General features: G+C 43.4%; 1 protein-coding gene and 1 long non-coding RNA gene across 2 annotated transcripts in view; one reads left to right on the top strand and one right to left on the bottom strand.

The window, feature by feature from the left end:
• LOC124122006 (multiple epidermal growth factor-like domains protein 10) overlaps nt 1–22256 on the top strand; it is a 173190-nt gene that overhangs the window by 73696 nt on the left and 77238 nt on the right. The gene's annotated exons all lie outside the window — the stretch shown is intronic.
• Nucleotides 464–20415, bottom strand: LOC125383207. Its single transcript, XR_007222699.1, has 3 exons — nt 20359–20415; nt 2241–2315; nt 464–577 (listed from the first exon to the last, which is right to left on the bottom strand). It is a non-coding gene; the product is annotated as an uncharacterized LOC125383207 (long non-coding RNA).

Raw genomic sequence — 22256 nt, 5'->3', positions numbered from 1 at the left:
ATGTTTCTAGGTTTGTCAGCACCATACCCGTGCTCATTGGTTTCACCGAAGTGTTAAACGTCTTATACCTGCATCACCTCGGGCATTCCTCCCACATTAAGCTGACACGCCGTGATATAACTGGAATATGTGGCAACATCAACATATAATAGGCCCTTTTTTACATAAGTGCACTGACGAAGGTCATGAATTTCTTACCTAGGGTATCCCAGTGTCGATTCACAAAGGCAGATAATTCTTAAGTACTCTGGTTGACTCACACCATCAATACAAAAATCCAGCAACAAAGGCACTTGAAAGTTAATACTTCAATTTTCCGCCACTAACCATCATCAGAAACAACCTACAATATCCCCACTGCCACATAAGAACGTATTTATGAGACAGGGAACACCATTTTGTCTGAATACCATAGATAAATGTCGAACATAGATACTAGTAACTCTATAGTACTTACGTTTCTGACAGTACGCACCAAACCATCCCACCTGACAACTGTCCGGATTGCCGACCTGGCTGCAGGGAGCGGAGGGGAACACAGTGCAGGCATCCGTGGTATAACAGTGACACTCTGCGGCTGTTGGATAATTAAACTTCGTGTCAGTTATATTTCTTGCGAACCATACCCATCGTATTTATGTCGGTGTTGCCAAAGAGTCAAATATACTGAACAACAAAAGTTCCTGTGACATTGAATAAGATTTAATGCCAAGTTATGTTTTTTTAACCAAATCTGAAACAATTTCGGTTTGCAGCAGATAAAAGTCTCATGTAAATGTTCAAATGGTTTAATTTGCTATACTGGCTTCAGAAAATGTGTGATTTCATAAACAAATGAACATGCCAAATGTCAATTTACAAATGAATAGCGTGTGTGTCCACCTCTAGTTGCGATGCAAGCAACACATCTTCGTCTCATGGAATGGACCAGGCGTCGCACAAATTCCTGTGGGATATCTGTCCATATCTGCTAGAGCATGTTTCGAAGTTCCTGGCCATGGAGTGTCTGTGGAACACGTGGTTGACGTCGAAGGCGCCGATCCATATCATCCCACATGTGCTCGATTTGGGAGAGATCAGGGGAGCGAGCCGGCCAGGTGATGACATTCACGTTGTTTTGTTGAAGAGAGTCCTGAACAAGTCGAGCAATGTATCTGGCCGGGCGTTGTCATGTTGAAAGGTAATGCCTGGGCCATGACGACGCAAAAACGGTAGAACAACAGGGCCGATGATCTCGTCGCGGTAGCGCTGTCCATTGAGATTTCCCTCTACCACTATCAAACGGGTCCTCTGTCTTGCTGTAATCCCACCCCATACCATAACGCTGCCGCCCCCGAACCGATCTTCTTCCATGACACAATGATTGACGTAACGTTCACTTCGACGTCGGTACACTGGAATCCGTCCATCGCTGTGGCTGAGGTGAAAACGAGACTCGTCGGTGAATAGAACTTGTCCCCACTGCATGGCCGTCCAGCGTAGACGCTGTCTGCACCACTGTAGACGTGTTTGACGGTGGTTTCCTGTCAAAATGGGACGTCTGGTCGGTCTTCTGGCGACAATCCCTGCACATCTAGGGCGGCGACGTAAGGTTTGTGAAGATATTCGTCGAAGGCCAGGGATGCTTCTTGCAGTCACTGTTGCTGGCTGGAATCGATTTCGTAAGTGTGTTGTTCGAATCCAGTTGTCTTGTCGATTATTGGTTACGCGTGGCCTGCCACTCCGAGGATGGTCTCTGACTGCATTCGTCCGTTGCCAACGTTGCCATAAACACGAAATGGTGTTTCTGTGGACGTTAAATTGTCTTGCAACATCACGTTGACTCGATCCTGCTTCAAGCATACCAATGGCTCGCAGACGCTCATTTTCGGACAGGCGTGGCATTTCGTAATGTGGAATAATTGCGTAATTTTGTTGTTTTTCTGAGAGGTTGTTGTCAGCACGATGCTATACAACGCGTATGGAATCCCATTAATGCACATGCTTTTATACCCATTCTTGGGTAGTGAAATGCATGGGGCTTGCATAAAAGTCAACTTTTGCATGGAGTGCATGCTTTTCTGTAGCAGTTGCGTTTTTGTGTCTTGATTCCATACATGTACTACAATACTGAAAACCAAACTTTACTTGTTAGAAAAATACACTAAAATATTGGTGTCACAGGAACTTTTGTTGTTGAGTATATATAGATATAGCAATGTCATTTGAAGTCACTGCATGCCTATGTATCATTGCTCTACCTGTTAGAGGCACAGTGCCAGAGACCACAATCACTCCGAGCAGGATTCTTTCCATGGCGTGTCTGTCAGGAAGACCTGATTGAAGAATAAGCTTAAGTCAACTTGTATGCACTACAAAGAGATAAAATATTCCACGGGTAAAACATATCGGTGAAAATATTTATGATACGAGTAGCAACTTCTTGAACACAGAGAACCTTACAAGCATTCTAGATGTTTGTTTGAATGTTTGTGGACTTTGATTGTGACATTCGTCATATTGCAATGACATGTGTATGCAATCAAACCTGATATAAATACTTACCTTTGTAAATGAATAGCTTTCTACAATATAACAGACTAAAGAAGACAAAAGACTGCAACCACACCAACGAGCAAATTGTATTATACCAAATTATATATCAGGCTTGACAAAAAAAGACCAGAAGATATTCCAAATGTAACTTTTGTAATAATGAAATGAGTAAACAAACAGCAATGAGTACTATATGGTGCCTCGCGTGTGTTGTAAGGGTAGAACAGTATGTAAAGGAATTATATTTTCACAAATGCATTGGTTATCTTCAAAGCTGCGAACACAAGAAAGAGGATACATTCTGAAAGGTGTTGCTGGCCAGAGATCAGAGCATATTGCAACAAACCTAGAAAGTATTGTCTGACACATTACACATGATAATCATTGGTTTGTTTGTTTGTTTGTTGATAACGCCGTATCAGCTATATGGCGGCGGTCTGTAAAGAATCGAGCCTGAACCAGACAATCCAGTGATTGACATCATGAGCATCGATCCAAGCACTTGGGATACAATGACATGCATCAACCAAGTAGGCGAGCCTGACCACCCGATCCCATTAGTCGTCTTTCACGGCAACTATGGGTTGCTGAATAACACAGGAAAAAAAAGACTTAGGTAGGATATTTTCCACGATAGTGTACTTTGCTGCACCAAAACTGCAAGAGGCATCAGACCACCTTCAGTGATGCTCAGATGAAAGATTGTAACCGAAGATTGGCTTGTACATTAGTACGTGTTTTAGTGTCGGTATTATCAGTTGTGGAGAACAAAACTACATGTATTTGTCATATTTGTTAACTGACGGTCAGCCATTCCAATCATTTGTTAAAATTAAGCATTATCGAATCTATCGTCGACACATACAATGTATTTTCATTCATGGAATAAATTTGTAAATGTTATATGAACTTCAAAACCTTGCGATAAATGTACTAGCAAAATACATTTAAAAATCCCGTTTTCTTATTTCAAACTCAATCTGAATGTATGTTTTGAGTGTTATATTATTAAATGTATGCATCATGCAGTTGCAAATATCTTGGCCCATGTCACTCTGGGGTGTTCTCAACCTAGGCCCAAGTCACTGTGGGGTGTTCTCAACCTAGGCCCAAGTCACTCTAGGGTGATATTAACCAGGACCACAGTCACTCTAGGAGTGATATTAACCAGGGCCCAAGTCATTCTGGAGTGATGTCAACCAGGGCCCAAGTCACTCTGGAGTGATATCAACCATGGCCCAAGTCACTTTGGAGTGATATCAACCAGGGCCAAAGTCACTCTGGAGTGATAACAACCAGGGCCCAAGTCACTCTGGACTGATATCAACCAGGGCCCAAGTCACTCTGGAGTGTTCTCAACCAGGGCCCAAGTCACTCAGGGGTGATATCAACCTAAGCCCAAGTCACTCTGGAGTGATATCAACCTAGGCCCAAGTCACTATGGAGTGATATCAACCTAGGCCAAAGTCACTATGGAGTGATATCAACCAGGGCCAAAGTCACTCTGGAGTGATATCAACCTAGGCCCAAGTCACTGTGGAGTGATATCAACAAGGGCCCAAGTCAATCTGGAGTGTTCTCAACCTAAGCCCAAGTCACTCTGGAGTGTTCTCAACCTAGGCCCAAGTCACTCTGGGGTGATATTAACCAGGACCACAGTCACTCTGGAGTGATATCAACCAGGGCCCAAGTCACTCTGGAGTGATATCAACCATGGCCCAAGTCACTTTGGAGTGATATCAACCAGGGCCCAAGTCACTCTGGAGTGTTTTCAACCAAGGCCCAATTCACTCTGGGGTGATATTAACCAGGACCACAGTCACTCTGGAGTGATATCAACCAGGGCCCAAGTCACTCTGGAGTGATATCAACCATGGCCCAAGTCACTTTCGAGTGATATCAACCAGGGCCCAAGTCACTCTGGAGTGATATCAACCAGGGCCCAAGTCACTCTGGAGTGATATCAACCAGGGCCAAAGTCACTCTGGAGTGATATCAACCAAGGCCCAAGTCACTCTGGAGTGTTCTCAACCAAGGCCCAAGTCACTCTGGGGTGATATTAACCAGGACCACAGTCACTCTGGAGTGATATCAACCTAAGCCCAAGTCACTCTGGAGTGATATCAACCAGGGCCCAAGTCACTCTGGAGTGATATCAACCAGGGCCCAAGACACTCTGGAGTGTTCTCAACCTAGGCCCAAGTCACTCCTGAGTGATATCAACCAAGGCCAAAGTCACCCTGGAGGGTTCTCAACCTAAGCCCAAGTCACTCTGGGGTGTTCTCAACCTAGGCCCAAGTCACTCTGGAGTGATATCAACCAAGGCCCAAGTCACTCTGGAGTGTTCTCAACCTAAGCCCAAGTCACTCTGGGGTGTTCTCAACCTATGCCCAAGTCACTCTGGAGTGATATCAACCAGGGCCTAAGTCACTCTGGAGTGATATCAACCAGGGCCCGAGTCACACTGGAGTGATATCAACCAGGGCCCGAGTCACACTGGAGTGATATCAACCAGGGCCCAAGTCACTCTGGAGTGTTCTCAACCTATGCCCAAGTCACTCTGGAGTGATATCAACCAGGGCCCAAGTCACTCTGGAGTGATAACAACCAGGGCCTAAGTCACTCTGGAGTGAAATTAACCAGGGCCCGAGTCACACTGGAGTGATATCAACCAGGGCCCAAGTCACTCTAGAGTGATATCAACCAGGGCCCAAGACGCTCTGGAGTGATATCAACCAGGGCCCAAGTCACTCTGGAGTGATATCAACCAGGGCCCAAGTCACTCTGGAGTGATATCAACCAGGGCCCAAGTCACTCTGGAGTGATATCAACCAGGGCCAAAGTCACTCTGGAGTGATATCAACCAAGGCCCAAGTCACTCTGGAGTGTTCTCAACCAAGGCCCAAGTCACTCTGGGGTGATATTAACCAGGACCACAGTCACTCTGGAGTGATATCAACCTAAGCCCAAGTCACTCTGGAGTGATATCAACCAGGGCCCAAGACACTCTGGAGTGTTCTCAACCAGGGCCCAAGTCACTCTGGAGTGTTATCAACTAAGGCCAAAGTCACCCTGGAGTGTTCTCAACCTAAGCCCAAGTCACTCTGGGGTGTTCTCAACCTAGGCCCAAGTCACTCTGGAGTGATATCAACCAAGGCCCAAGTCACTCTGGAGTGTTCTCAACCTAAGCCCAAGTCACTCTGGGGTGTTCTCAACCTATGCCCAAGTCACTCTGGAGTGATATCAACCAGGGCCCAAGTCACTCTGGAGTGATAACAACCAGGGCCCGAGTCACTCTGGAGTGATATCAACCAGGGCCCGAGTCACACTGGAGTGATATCAACCAGGGCCCAAGTCACTCTGGAGTGTTCTCAACCTATGCCCAAGTCACTCTGGAGTGATATCAACCAGGGCCCAAGTCACTCTGGAGTGATAACAACCAGGGCCTAAGTCACTCTGGAGTGATATCAACCAGGGCCCGAGTCACACTGGAGTGATATCAACCAGGGCCCAAGTCACTCTAGAGTGATATCAACCAGGGCCCAAGTCACTCTGGAGTGATACCAACCAGGGCCCAAGTCACTCTGGAGTGATAACAACCGGGGCCTAAGTCACTCTGGAGTGATATCAACCAGGGCCCGAGTCACACTGGAGTGATATCAACCAGGGCCCAAGACACTCTGGAGTGATATCAACCAGGGCCCAAGTCACTCTGGAGTGATATCAACCAGGGCCCAAGTCACTCTGGAGTGATATCAACCAAGGCCCAAGCCACTCTGGAGTGGTATCAACCAGGGCCCAAGTCACTCTGGAGTGATATCAACCTAGGCCCAAGTCACTCTGGAGTGATATCAACCAGGGCCAAAGTCACTCTTGGGTGATATCAACCTAGGCCCTAGTCACTATGGAGTGTTCTCAACCTAGGCCCAAGTCACTCTGGAGTGATATCAACCTAGGCCATAGTCACTCTGGAGGGAGTTGAGCCGGGTATTGAATTAGGTATTGAATTGGGCCTCACACACGGGTCGACAATATGTGTTGAAGTAGTACGTCAGACACAATGTTGCCACATTTAAATTAACTCATTGACATACCCCACAGTTACATGAATAATATCTTCGTATTCAACGTAACATCGAAAGGTGATCCTCATTTAAAAAAAAAATCAAATAAAAGATAGTGGGAGTTTGCCATTTGACATGCTGTTAGTTTCCAGGTCATGGGAGCATACATGATCAAATGGATTTAATAATACACCTCATGTATCGTCACATTGTTTTTTTCATATATGTGAGGATTGATTCGTTGTTCTCCCTCATCGTCTTAGACTTGACACTAAACACTTGAAATAGGATTGATAAACATTTATATGTCGTTTATTGTATCCTGTAGTATTTATAACACGCTGTTGTTTGTCGATACAAAATACGAATTAAAACTGGGAGTCTTCTCATGAAATTGCGTAACATAATCCATGTACGCACAATCTACATGTATGTCATTCCTCACACATGAAAATTGATGAATTTCACAACTATAACAATCCTAAACTCATTACAAACGACATCTAAATTTTTGTACACATAGTACAAGCGTTGACGTAAATGTATTTACTTTCAGCGAGATGTTTGAAACAGCGCACTGGAAGTTATTTAGGAAAGGCGTTTAGACGTGAACCTGGCTTTGGAAGCAATTTCAAAACAGAAAAGTCAATCGCTCTCTGTGGTATTTCAAACAAGGTATCGCTGTTCTGTTACAACCTGATCTTGATGGGGCACATTTGGCAGTGAGTGAAGAGTCATATTTTGATTCATTTACATCGTCACCAGTCCCAGAACCACCCAGTTTATGTAGAATCCTCCATCTACGCATGGGCAAAAGTCCCAGAGCACATACACGATCGCTATCGACGCAAGTGCTATTGAATATACATTTAAATCAGAATTGAACTGATATGTACATTTATTGCAACTTTCATTAAAGGGTATGAGTAATCGGATATCGAAACATTTCCTCAGAGATAAACCCTTTCCATATTCATAAGATATCTCTGCTCAAAGCAGAGTTGATTGTGGTTCCGACTATATCATGAGCATGCGTTTATCAATCACTATCAAACAGTAAAGAAAACCAGGTGTTCGCGAAAAGGTGGGCGTACCCTGCCCCTACGGCGGTACCCGTCATAAACACAATTTGCATAAAAAGTAATTATAAGTTAAACAGCGGTGAAAATTATATGGATGGATCACTGAAAAAGCGTTAGAATGTCCGGCCCACCGGGAGAAGCTGCTACTCACACAATTTGCATAAAAAGTAATTATAAGTTAAACAGCGGTGAAAATTATATGGATGGATCACTGAAAAAGCGTTAGAATGTCCGGCCCACCGGGAGAAGCTGCTACTCACACAATTTGCATAAAAAGTAATTCTAAGTTAAACAGCGGTGAAAATTATATGGATGGATCACTGAAAAAGCGTTAGAATGTCCGGCCCACCGGTAGAAGCCGCTACTCACACAATTTGCATAAAAAGTAATTTGTGTTGCCTGACGTCACCCAGCAGTCTCCGGCCATGCGACGGCGGCATGTGAACAACCAGACAATCCAGTGATGGACAAGAAAATCTAGTGACACGATAGCGCATTTACTGATCTTCTTGAACTGAAACCAGTATGTTCATTTTCAATTACGTCTGCTGTGTACAAATGTAGAGATTCTGCTGCTTACAAGTAAAGAAAAGGAACATTTGCACAGCAGTGAGGGGGAGGGTGGAGGCAGTTGTAATGTTTCGGTCTAAACATATATTTTGGAATTGACTCAGCACAACTGATAATTGCTACTGAGCTTATGGTGAAACTAGGCGACTCTAACAGCAGAAACTTCGACTCAGTTCAAGTAAATTATAAAACTTCAACGCCGGAGAACAACATTGTTGTGACTATTTCCATGAAATATTATTCGTTATTTCATGTTTTTGTGACAATATTCAGGAGTTCCCCATGGATCTACTTCCATGATACCAGTTCTGAATTGTCCCAAGTACCATACGTGTTGTAAGAACCGACTGAACTGTTGACTTTGTGACGAATTGTTTATAACCGTACCTGTCAACCACTAGTTTGCTTGGCTCAGTCTATGGCTATTGAAAGCTCTAAAACGGGGAAATATAGCCTTTCCATTCACTCATGTGTCCATGTTATCTTATGCAAACGCTTATTGTCGCTTGTCATTATACGAATCTGTAAAGCTTATGAGGAAACCTTCTGCATGTGCATTGATTGTATGGTTTAAATAATGAATGACCAAACACCGAAAATTTCCCCAGGAATAATTTCGCTCAAAGCAGATACATTTGTATTTAGCTTTGAACAGAAACTTCTAAATTAGTAATAAGTCTGGCATACACAGGATTACTGACCAACCGTGTATTAAGACACACAAAAATTATATCATGGCACATGACATTCAAAATAATTGGCGGATTCCCATGGTAATAATTTTAACTACACCATTGTACAATTAATACATAAAAAAATTATGTGGCTAAGCATCAACCTTAAATCGATACAGCTTACTGCCTAAACATTGGGAGCAAACTTCAAGTACGTTACTAAAGCATGTGCATCAACCAGGGTTAGAATCAATTTAGACTGAGCATGGAGTGTAGTCGGGTATAGAAACGAAGCAGTACTTGGCTGTCTGCTATTAAACATACAAGCTAGATATGACGGGGCAAAATGGCCCTGGAACATTTAACTGCCACAATGATCGGAAATAACTGCGTTTTTAACTGAGCATACCCCCAAAATGACTTAGATGATGATGAAAATTGACAATGTACAAATATGAGAAAAATGCAACTTCCAAAAATGCATGACAAAAACGTTTCCCAGGTATTGCAGAGTGAACCACTGATGAATGCCACTGTCACAACATTTTTGGCCTACTCGCTCGCCGTGCCATACATGGCATTCTGAGCATGAGCATGAGTGGTACGAATGTAGACGAAGAGTCTGAGGAACAACGTCCCAGGGTTTGATGTCCGGGAGATGAACTGCAGCTGCTGAGGTGGCAGCCCCGACATGGAATGAGTTTTCGTTGAGCTGTTGCTCATCCGGATTAAAGGCTTATTTCGCAAATACCACTCTAGTGAAGGTAGTCCCATCTATCATGACAAACAATTTTGTCTCGAGAAGTAGCACCACGTTCGGATACATGACTAAGCACAGCACTAACAGGTAACAGACATGTTTTACTGCATGCACATTGAGCGTCACACCTGTGTCTGTTTTCGAGGGTTTGAGTGTTAGTTAAAATTTGGAATTTTCCACCGCAAATTTAATAGAATCAAGAGACATATTTCGACTAGTGTCAAACTGGTTGTACGTCATCCATCACAACGTAAAAGGGCAAAGAATGTTGCACAGAAGCCTGCTTTGAGAATATATCCATGTATGAGAAAAACATACCATGGTGGCACCATGATTGTCACTGTCAGTATTGTAGCTTTGGCACTAGATGTTTAAGAATGCTTTACCTAGGCCTTGAATGTTGTAACCTGGATCAAACATTTCTGGGTCGTATGACGCTTTTTAAGATCTTGGTAGAAAGAGCATGCACAATTGTACCTCAATAGTTGTGAAATGAAGACACCAAGGGCTGGAGCCGCAGGAATATTGTTCAACTTAAAAGGCAAGTTTACTTTGGGAAAGTTGAAGTAATCCCTCTTGTCATACAGTCTTGTGGAGAGTGTTTTGTCACTCTGAATTTTTATGCATATACCTGAAGTTTAAGTAAAACTTTTTGGCCAAATTACCTTGTTTTGACTTTGCCAATTCGCGCAAAAATTCCGATCAGCCAGAAATGGAGCACACTTCGTGCCCATGGGAATGCTTCCTTTTTGACAAAATGTCCTACCCCAAGTTATACACAGGTGTTATCGATGAGGAGGTCCAGTATTTCACATATTGTTTTCTCAGTTAATAGCATGACACTTGCATTCATATTTGACAAATTTACCGGAACCTCTGAAAGATAGATAGGTAAGTTAACAATAGCTGTTCTGTTAGAAGCTGAATGCGAGGGAACAATATCCTCCGGACATACTGATGATATACAAAAAGGCTCTTGTACCAGACTCGAACAAAGTTCTTTGCTTTGGCAGCGCTTGTGACCAGAGGCCACATAAGCGTGGATTGGAGGCATCGTTAGGTCTTTCATTGGCAGACAGGGAGTAAGATGTTAAGACCTAGCTGACGGAAGTTCTGTGTCTGTAAACTTGTCAAAGTATCTGCTATAACATTGTCGCGACCTGGCAGATGCCCCGTGTTGAACACAAAATTGTGAGTTGCTGCTATAAGTACAAAGTTCCGATGGAAGATCATGACTGGAATTTTTTATCTACCCTTATTAAGAATTGTCACTGTTGACATATTATCATACATAGAAAATATGCTCTTCGAAATCCACAGGTAGCCCCCACAATGACGATGACGTAACAATAGGGTTGATTTCTAATAAATAATATATGCTATTGACATATCTTCTCCTGCTACAGCCATTTGTCCACACACCACTTCCCTCGGAAATAAAGGCACCAAAGCCGACAGATGTCGCGGCATCTGTAAACAGTTAAAATTGCGGAGCTGCTATCATGTCCTGCCTGGGGAATGTTATCCGCATGTTTAGGGCAATACAACATTCCTTGGTCAGAAAGACATGGTGATGTAATTCTGGCACAGCATGGGCTGGATTGAGTCAGTAACTGACAAATGAGCGACCTGGACGGATTATTTGTTTAAGTGCTCCCGCTCACTGAGTAACTTCCTTTGGGTGATTTTCTTTCTGCCCGCACTCGAATCCAATCTGCAAAGTTCTGACTACAGTTTGTGGCTGGATCCGAGGACTAACTTTGTGTAGTAATAGAATTGTTTATCACGAAGGTGCCACATTGAAGGATGTATTGAAATTAGCTTAAAGGCGTTGAAAGGATGTTGAATCTGCTCATGTATGCATTGGGCCCAGTATAATACCCTTGATCACCTCATAGCACCATCCACTTTCACATATGTAAGTGAATAGTCTTTCTGCCTTATTAACGATGTTGGTCATTAACCTATGGTGACGATAGGCCAACAATCAACCTCTTCTTTCTGGAATATCTTCCCTCTTGATCTTATGCCGGGGGCGGGGCAAAATTACGTCTACTGAAATGGTCCAATAAGAAAAAACTTTATCAGGCAAAAACGTGAATATCCCCCAGGATTCCTTCGGGCGTCCAGTAAATTCCAGCAGATCATGTGTGAGTTGGGTTTAACGCCGCTTTTCACAGTATTCCAGTCATATCACGGCGTGTCAACTTAATGTGGGAGGAAAGCCCGAAGTGATGCAGGTCTCAGACGTTTACCACTTCGGTGAAACCCGTGAGCACGGGTATGGTGCTGACAAACCTAGAAATATAATCGGGGCGAACCGGGATTTGAACCCACAATCATAGGTTTCTGGACGCAACTCTGCACAGCGAATCGCGGCGCCTTAGACGACTGGGCCACTCGTGCCCCCTCCCAGTCACAAAACCATGCGTTAGTCCACGAATACGTTTGTTGACGAACTGAACTTTGTCACATTGGATAAGTTTCTCAGCTACGACCCTGACGTTGATTAGGGATGGAATGCATTGCAGTCATTTGTCACGATTGTCTCTCGATGGATTGTCTTACTTTCGTTTCTGACTCTCCTTTCAGGTGACACTTGGACTTGTGACACGTAAAAAAAATCTGCCTGAACAAGCTGTACAAGCTGTACAAGCTGATATACACAGATCGATCAGCGTTGTAATTGTTACACACAGGCATTGGACGTCTGTAACGGTCAAGAGTGTGCTGTCTGCTCTGTGTTTCATTCGCATATATACTTCTCACAAAAAGTTAAGCAACAAGTATTATTTTCCGTGCAACATTCTCATTAGTGTTGAATGCATCCAATGAGAACAAATTTAGGCAGGAGAATTACCTACGAATACTCGACTTAAAGCCTTTTCCATGTAGATTTTCCTGATAACACTGATAACATCGCCTGAACACATCCACCCTCAAAACACACATGCAAAATGCACGACATGCATGTTTTACACACTTCACCCATGCACCCTGATTGCTTAAAAACTGCCAGCAAGGGCAATTTGTCGACATTAACACTTTAGACATGGCTAGGCGTCACTTAACGCCAACTGAGGTTGCTCAGATTCTTGGAATGATACAGGGGGGCCTCACCCAAACTGCTGTTGCCAATCATTTTAATGTTCACCGCAGTGTCATCTCAAGAGCGATAACTCGATACCATCAAACTGGACTGATGACAGAGAGACCACGCACAGGTCGTCCAAGGGTGACAACTCCTCGTGAGGACCGGTATTTAGCCACCCTAGGCCGGAGAAACAGGTTTACTACGGCCAGATCTCTCCAGATTGACCTTCAGAGAGTTGCAGGAAACAGAGTCTCAACACAGACAGTAAGAAACAGACTTCGAGCTCAGGATCTGAGGTCAAGAAGACCAGTACGACGTATCCCACTGCCTGCACACCATCGACAACAGAGACTTGCTTGGGCCAATCAACGCCGTAACTGGAGGGTCAATCGCTGGCGTAACGTTCTCTTCACAGACGAGTCAAGATTCTGCCTTGACTTCAACGATGGTAGGGCACGTGTGTGGAGAAACCGTAATGAACGATACGCCAACTGTACAATTGCTGAACACGACCAGTACGGAGGTGGAAGTTTGATGATCTGGGCTGGCATCAGGGTTGGACACAGAACTGATCTTGTGGTCATCAGACGTGGTACCATGACTGGAGTACGGTACAGGGACGAGATTGTCACACCTGTGATCATTCCCCTGGCACAACAAGCAGGTCCTAACTTCATCTTTATGGATGATAATGCTCGTCCACATCGAGCAAGAGTTGTCACTGATCTTCTTCAGACCAACAACATCACGCATATGGACTGGCCTGCAAGGTCTCCGGATCTTAATCCCATTGAACATGCATGGAACATTCTTGGAAGGCGTGTTTATGGTCTTCATGTTCGTCCTTCGAATCTGGATCAACTTGAACAGGCCTTAAGGAGAGAATGGCAGAACATTCCACAACAGACAGTTGATAGGCTTATCTGGTCAATGCCAAGACGTGTAGAAGCTTGCATTCAAGCCAATGGTGGACATACACGTTACTGAACATTGGATCATTGTTTCAAAATGACTTAAACTCAAATTTAAAGATTTTCATCTTTCAGTGCAGCACATTTTGCACGACTGTTTTCATGATACTGTTTTTGATCATTTGTAAACCTGTTAGGCATAAACGCTTTTCAGTTCCCTTTGAGGACAATGTGTGTTTGTGCTCTTTCTTTGTATTGCTTTAGTCAGTTTTTAGGTATTGGAATATATGAACATGGACTGACACATAATAGATTTGTTGCTTAACTTTTTGTGAGGAGTATATATGTTGCACTGCATATGGTGGTATGCCTTTTATCATGGCTAGCTAATAACCACAAATGAGAAATTCTTTCATGTGACCGATATCTTGGCAAGGCTGACAGGCCATGACACGCTGACCTGTGAATGTCCTTCAGTAAATATCGCCCACCTTACTCCAGTCCACCTTCCAGTTCTGTTGCACATGCAGACCTGCAGCTTTAGCAACAAACCTTCGTTGATACTGGTAAACCAATTAGTTGTAATACTTGGCGACGCTCATATTTATCCAAATCATTGTCATGCTGCAGCACAAAATGTGTCTCAAGCCCAAAGTGTTTTATACCTGTCGAAAGAAACCACAAACATCTGGATTGTTAATGGCATCGGCATCCTGATGTCAACTTCAGGTTTCAGGAGCATCTGTATGCGAATGTACTTGCACATGTGGACATTTCATCAGGAATCATGAGGATAGCGCGATTGACGTTCTTACTCTCCCGAATCTGTTCCTGAGAGCTGGTGGTACAATCTCGACATTGGTTACACCACTGAGAGTGATGTTGTTTGATGAAGCTGTTACCCTGGATGCCAGTGGGTCGTCTGATGTGGCTGAATAGGTAGGTACGTAGGTTTCTTCTCAGCCTGTTCAGGAGTCACACAGTCCTTTTGAAGTGGCTACTCACCTGCTGTGACCGTGTCGCTACTTGCTGCTGCAATTGCTGGACTGTAGACAGTAGGGTTGACATTACTCCATTACTAGCACTATTCACAACAGTTCCAGTTGAGAACTCTGAGAAGGCGTTCTGTAGTAGCTGACATATTGTTTGTGTAAAGTTCCTTGTATTGTTTTCTCGTCAACCCATAAGGTGGTCGAATTCCGAGAATGTCATGAATATATTCGATTATCCTCTCTGTCGATCAATTCCTGGGGAGAACATAGCATAATTCCTACTACCAGCGTAACGCATCCCAGTGTTGTTTACATCTGGCACTTCAGCAATGGTTTGTGTAGCGCTGACCCTTTTTTCCCCAATGGTGGCATCGGGTGACACAAGCAATGTAATGGTATTGGAACGTACTTAATTCTTGTGATAGCAGCAGGCTTACTTCATTGATAAACGCAATTCTGTTGAGGACAAATGCTGGTGGCTACGTCTTAGAGATTAAACTGTTTTTTCCTCAGCTCAACAAAACAACAACATTGCAACTGCACATGAGCCGAAATACCAAATATCAACGCAAGTAACTAAAAGAAGACTTGCTTCTAAAACGGAAATAGTATGTGTGAAATTCAAGAAATGCAAATGTCAAATATGTACAAGATTCACAAATGTAAATTTGCTAGCAGGTTCCATAAACACTGGAGCTGCTGTTGTATGTGTGGCGCTATACTTATAACAACATGGTGATTACCTTGGATTTACAAAGATACGAACATACATGCCTGAAACAAAAGTTGCCCAGCACACGAACACATATACCCAGCGTGAGCAGGTTGTTTCCCTGTCGTCATACGAGAGCTGGTCAAACAGTTCTTAGCCTGACTAACTATGGGTCATAAGAAAGTAAATTAGTCAAAGTCGTACATTATTTGAGTAGTTTATTTCAATATATTGTATACTGAACAACAACAGTTCCTGTGACATTGAATAAGATTTAATGCAAAGTTATGTTTTTTACCAAATCTGAAACAATTTCGGTTTGCAACAGATAAAACACTCCTGTAAGTGTTCAAATGGTTTAATTTGCCATACTGACTTCAGAATATGCGTGATTTCATAAAAAAGACCCATGAACATGCCAAAATGTCAATTTACAAATCAATAGCGCGTGTGTGTCCACCTCTGATTGCGATGCAAGCAACACATCTTCGTCCCATGGAATGGACCAGGCGTCGCACAAAATCCTGTGGGATATCTGTCCATTTCTGCTTGAGCATGTTTCGAAGTTTCAGGAGTGTCTGTGGAACACGTGGTTGACGTCAAAGGCGCCGATCCATCTCATCCCACATGTGCTCGATTGGTGAGAGATCAGGGGAGCGAGCCGGTCAGGGGATGACATTTACGTTGTTTTGTTGAAGAGAATCCTGAACAATTCGAGCAATATGAGGCGGGGCGTTGTCATGTTGAAAGGTATTGGCAGGGCCATGACGACGCAAAAACGGTAGAACAATAGGGCTGATGATCTCGTCGCGGTAGCGCTGTCCATTGAGATTTTCTCTACCACTATCAAACGGGTCCTCTGTCTTGCTGTAATCCCACCCCATACCATGCCGCTCCCGAACCGATCTTCTTCCATGACACAATGATTGACCTAACGTTCACCTCGACGTCGGTACACTCGAATCCGTCCATCGCTGTGGCTGGGTGAAAACGAGACTCTTCAGTGAATAGAACTTGTCCCCACTTCATGACCGTCCAGCGTAGACGCTGTCTGCACCACTGTAGACGTGCTTGACGGTGGTTTCCTGTAAAAAAAGTATAAGTCTCGCGGGTCTTCTGGCGACAATCCCTGCACATCTGAGGCGGCGACGTAAGGTTTGTGAAGATATTCGTCGAAGGCCAGGGAATTTTCTTTGCAGTCACTGTTGCTGCCTTGAATCGATTTCGTAGGTGTGTTGTTCGAATCCAGTTGTCTTGTCGATTATTGGTTACGCGTGGCCTGCCACTCCGAGGATGGTCTCTGACTGCATTCGTCCGTTGCCAACGTTGCCATAAACACGAAATGGTGTTTCTGTGGACGTTAAATTGTCTTGCAACATCACGTTGACTCGATCCTGCTTCAAGCATACCACTGGCTCGCAGACGCTCATTTTCGGACAGGCGTGGCATTTCGTAATGTGGAATAATTGCGTAATTTTGTTGTTTTTCTGAGTGGTTGTTGTCAGCACGATGCTAAACAATGCATATGGAATCCCGTTAACGCACATGTTTTTATACCCATTCTTTGGTAGTGAAATGCATGGGACTTGCATAAAAGTCAACTTTTCTGTAGCATGCTCTTCTGTAGCAGAGCGTTTTTGTGACTTGATTCCATACATGTACTACAATATTGAAAACCAAATTTTACTTGTTTGAAAAATACACTATACTATTGGTGTCACAGGAACTTTTGTTGTTGAGTATATATTAGTGACAGCCAGTTGAACTTGATCGGGGTCCAAATGGACACAGAAATAGAAAAGTGTACCGAGCAGTCATCAAGTTTTTGACTTTTGAAAAAAGTACTCCTCAAGAAGTTCATGACCGCATGTCACAAGTGTATGGAAATAAGTGCCCTAGCTATTCAACTATTAATTGGTTGGTTGTTGGTTGGTTTGTTGTTTAACGCCGCACTCAGCAATATTACAGCTATATGACGGCGGTCTGTAAATAATCGAGTCTGGACCAGACAATCCAGTGATTAATATCATAAGCATCGATCCACGCAATTGGGATCAATGACATGCATCAACCAAGTCAGCGAGCCTGACCACCCGATCCCGTTAGTCGCCTTTTACGACAAGCATAGTCACCTTTTACGGCAAGCATGGGTTTCTGAAGACCTATTCTACCCCTGATCTTCACGGGTCTATTCCACTATTAAACGTTGGGCAGCTATGTTTAAGGCTGGGTGAACAAGCCTTGAAAATGACCCTACGTCTGGACGCCAGTCAACTTCCATCACTGAAGATTCAATCAAGGAGACAGAAAAACCTTTACTTTCCGATACACGTATGAGCATTGCTGAACTTGAGGAAGAGACAGATCTAAGCCCTGGATCAATTGGAACTGTTATTCATGAACATTTACAAATAAATAAGATAGCTGCTCATTGGGTGCCAATTTCAAAAAGCGATTAGTAACGGGTGATGAAGCATGGGTCTACCACTATGATACCGAGTCAAAACCATAATCCATGGAGTGCCACTATTCCACTTCTCCGGCACCAAAGAAATTCTCAAGTCTTCAAGATTTGTGAAGAAAGTCATCTCCTGAGAGAATCTATCAAAGAAAATCAGAGAGGAATGCTGACTGCTGGAGTTCTACAACTTCATGGCAATGAGTTTTCTCACACCTCTCGACTTGCGAAGCCTGCTGTGCTACAATGTGGTTTCGAAGAGCTTCCTTACCCTCCACACTCGCGAGACCTGGCACCAAGTGCTTTCCACCTGTTTCCTAAACTGAAAGAACGCCTTCGTGAAAAGCGCTATGACGTCAATGACGACCTCAAAACTGCCGTGGATGGGTTTTTCAGGGTGGATTCAGAAAACGTCCACCTGACTGGAACTGAAAAGCTTCACTATCGATATCAGAAGTGTATTGAAAAGCAGGGAGATTATGTTGAAAAATAAAATTAAAAACACTTTCACAGTTGTTGGTTTTGTTTATTAGGCTTAGAACATTTTGACCAGCCCTCGTAATAAACAAAATTAATTACACCGACAAGCACATAAGGCAACAGGTAAAACCCTGTGTAGAATGCAACGAGATGTTACCCGTGAAGATCCGGGGTAGATTAGGTCTTCAGCAACACATGCTTGCCGTAAAAGGCGACTATGATTGTCTTCAAAGGCGACTAACGGTTCGGGTGGTCAGGCTCGCTGACTTGGTTGATGCATGTCATCGATTCCCAATTGTGTGGATTGATGTTCATGATGTCAATCACTGGATTGTCTGGTTCAGACTCGATTATTTACAGACCGCCGTCATATAGCTGGACTATTGCTGAGTGCGGCGTAAAACAACACACCAAACCAAAATCAAAAAGCAATGAGATGTATAATGCTTCTGAAGTAGGACGTAGACACGTTCCTCATCCCACAGAAGACATCGTTACCTTGTCACCTTGCTGACGGAGTTATCTTTGGTTATGTACGATGACATGCAATGAGCCAAATCACCGTCAGATACTGTTTTATAAGCATGTTTTTCAAAACGTTGTACGTTGAAAAAACTGACATCATGATGTCATGATTGCGTGCTCATAGAGTAGACATGTTAATATTTAAAGCAAACAGAAAAAGACACGCCTGGGTGATTATCGCCGGTTCTCGTCCTCGTGATTATAATAAGAGATTTAATCAGTGTGGATTGGATGACCAAATATGATTCAGTTGGTATCATAACCTCATACAATTTGGTAATTTACATTCAACTTCATTTTACAAATATTTCCGTTTTCCAAGTGAAAATACGAGTGCTATCAGTATATATCTTATTTTATTTTGTATGCATGAATTTGGATTCGGTCCAATTTGTTCAAGTTAAACAGAAAAAACAGGCTGTTATAAACGAGATTTTATTTACATCCATCTAGACCTATGATTTTACAATAGTTTACATTTATGACTTATTTCAAATCACCTCCATGATATTGCTGGAATATTGCTAAAAGCGGCGTAAAACCATACTCACTCACTCACACACTATTTCAAATCAAATAATTAGTACAACGTTGGTATATTATTGCGATATGGCGGTATTGCGAAATGTGAACACGTCACGGGTTCATACGTAATTTCCGACCATAATGCACTAGGGGATGGTGACGTGACCACCTTTGGAAACCATACCATGTGTTATAGATATATGGAAAGCTCTTGGAAATGTGCATTCGACAGTATCACTAATTAACATAAATCGAAACCATCAAACTAATGACTTTATAGCCATTTGAAGTTATGAAAAAATCAAATCGTTCGGTGATTTTTAAGTGTCATTCAGTAACCCCTTATACTCCAAGACCAATGTCGAAAACCCCGACAGTATGGTAGGTGCGGAAAGAGCCGACAATGGGCAGTAATTTCGCTACAGACAAATATAGGACATGGGGAAAATCGGACAAAGACTTAAAAAGGGACACGCGCATACATCTAAGCTGGCCGAAGTGTGCGCAGAACGTTTCCCAAAGTTCTGAATGCATTTTTTTAGATCCGCAGGGTATGACCTCTGTGACTGCATACTAGAAACTAGTAATTGACCCATTTCTAGGGATTCTGAGTCTTCCAATACGACAATAATTCCAAAACTATTTGTTGCAACAACACCCCCCCCCCCCCCCCAACCCCAACCCCAACCCCAACCCCCCCCACCCATCCGCCCACCTCGTTTACATTAGGATATCTTCATTTGTTATGTCTGAGCATGCTCATAGTGGTTAAAGCGTTGACTCGACACGCCCACATGGGTACAATGTGTGAAGCCCATTTTCCGGTGTCCCCCGCCGTGATATTGCTGGGATATAGCTAAAAGCAGCTTAAAACCATAATCACTCACTATTTCAAATCAAATATTTAGTACAACGTTGGTAAATTATTCACGATACACGTGTAGTATGTATTAAGAATGAATGGTAAGTGCCTCACCTTAGACAATGTCTGTCGTCCAAAACTGTCTGTTGTGAGTTATGTTCAAATGCCCAAATTTTAAATACATTACTTGTGAGGAAAACGTGGCCTATGTGTTATCGCAGAAGTAGGAAAGTAATAAATGCCGCTTTGTAAGCCTTTATGTCTATGTGTTCGTATCAATGTGCTGAATACAGTGCGGAGCTGGTTTGTCCAAATATTGAATGGTATGGTGGTTGATTAGATTCATTGCCGTATCACCCTATTCAGGCGACATGGGTATAGAGTGATAGTACGACACGACATGACCATATTGCGACATGGTATAGCGATATTGTGATACAGGCATAAACGAAAAAGCGATAACACGCAACGACATTGCAATAACACAATGGTCACAATAACCAATATGGTCATGCCACACGCGCCATGGTGGTCAAGCGCGATATAACGGCATGGCGATATAGCGATACTGCGATATGGCGATAAAGCGAAATGACGATAATGCGATATGTTCACGCGACACGGCGAAATAGCGATTTTGCGAAATGGCGACACTACACGTCAAAAACGGGTTCAAACGTAATTTCCGACCATAATGCACTAGGGGATGGTGACGTGACCACCTTTGGAAACCATACCATGTGTTATAGATATATGGAAAGCTCTTGGAAATGTGCATTCGACAGTATCACTAATTAACATAAATCGAAACCATCAAACTAATGACTTTATAGCCATTTGAAGTTATGAAAAAATCAAATCGTTCGGTGATTTTTAAGTGTCATTCAGTAACCCCTTATACTCCAAGACCAATGTCGAAAGCCCCGACAGTATGGTAGGTGCGGAAAGAGCCGACAATGGGCAGTAATTTCGCTACAGACAAATATAGGACATGGGGAAAATCGGACAAAGACTTAAAAAGGGACACGCGCATACATCTATGTTGGCCGAAGTGTGCGCAGAACGTTTCCCAAAGTTCTGAATGCATTTTTTTAGATCCGCAGGGTATGACCTCTGTGACTGCATACTAGAAACTAGTAATTGACCCATTTCTAGGGATTCTGAGTACTTCTAATACGACCATAATTCCAAAACTTTTTGTTGTCAATTTTGTTTGTAATATGTTTTTCTTCCTCCAGCTTTGTGCGTTTTCTCCGTAACTTCGTTACTCAGTAATATACTCTTCAAAAAACGAAACACAAAGCCAGATTTGTGTGAGGTAGGAAAAGACATTTATAGGAGGAACCGTACAATGTATTTAGCCAAAATGTTGTGGAGAGAACACTTAGTGATTGTAGTCATCTCAGTTATCGGTACATAGGAAAAGTCCAAGGTGAAGGTCAGATACCATCAATAACGCGTATGTCCCCCGGCCTGACATCTCCTGCCCATGGAAGAGACGAGTATGCGAAACACATCCTGGGGAATGGTAGCCCACTCGGCCTGCAACGCAAAAGCCAACTGCTGCTACGTCTAGGGTTTTGGTTGACGTCCAATTCATCCCACAGGTGCTCTATCGGGTTCAAATCCGGGGATCTGGTTGGCCAAGGGAGAACATCAACGTTGTTGTTGTGTAGACAGGCTAGCGCTCTTTAGATCCGTGATGTGATCCATCCCCTCGACGGAGGAGAAATCTTGATTAGTCGCTGAACCAGATATCCCTCCATCGCTGTTGAGGCCATACCCTGTGTTGACGACACCAATGCAGTCGTTGTTGACGATGTTTTCGACTATGACGCGTCGAACAGGACGTCTTGCTCGTAGACCTGATGGTCTTAAACGGTTTCGTACGGGCTGGTCGGAGATTCTGCGCAGTCCGGGTATTTGGGATGCAGTTGAGTAGGCTGTGGTCGTCCTTTCACGTAGGTGGCGCAGTCGGATGTAGCGATCTTGGGCGGGGGTGGTTACTTTTG

The sequence above is a fragment of the Haliotis rufescens genome, unplaced genomic scaffold (assembly GCF_023055435.1).
Source record: "Haliotis rufescens isolate VD_foot unplaced genomic scaffold, xgHalRufe1.0.p SCAF_22, whole genome shotgun sequence".
NCBI classification, from domain to species: domain Eukaryota; kingdom Metazoa; phylum Mollusca; class Gastropoda; order Lepetellida; family Haliotidae; genus Haliotis; species Haliotis rufescens.
Note: the sequence above shows the minus strand (reverse complement) of the source record. Positions and strands in the feature narration are given on the sequence as shown.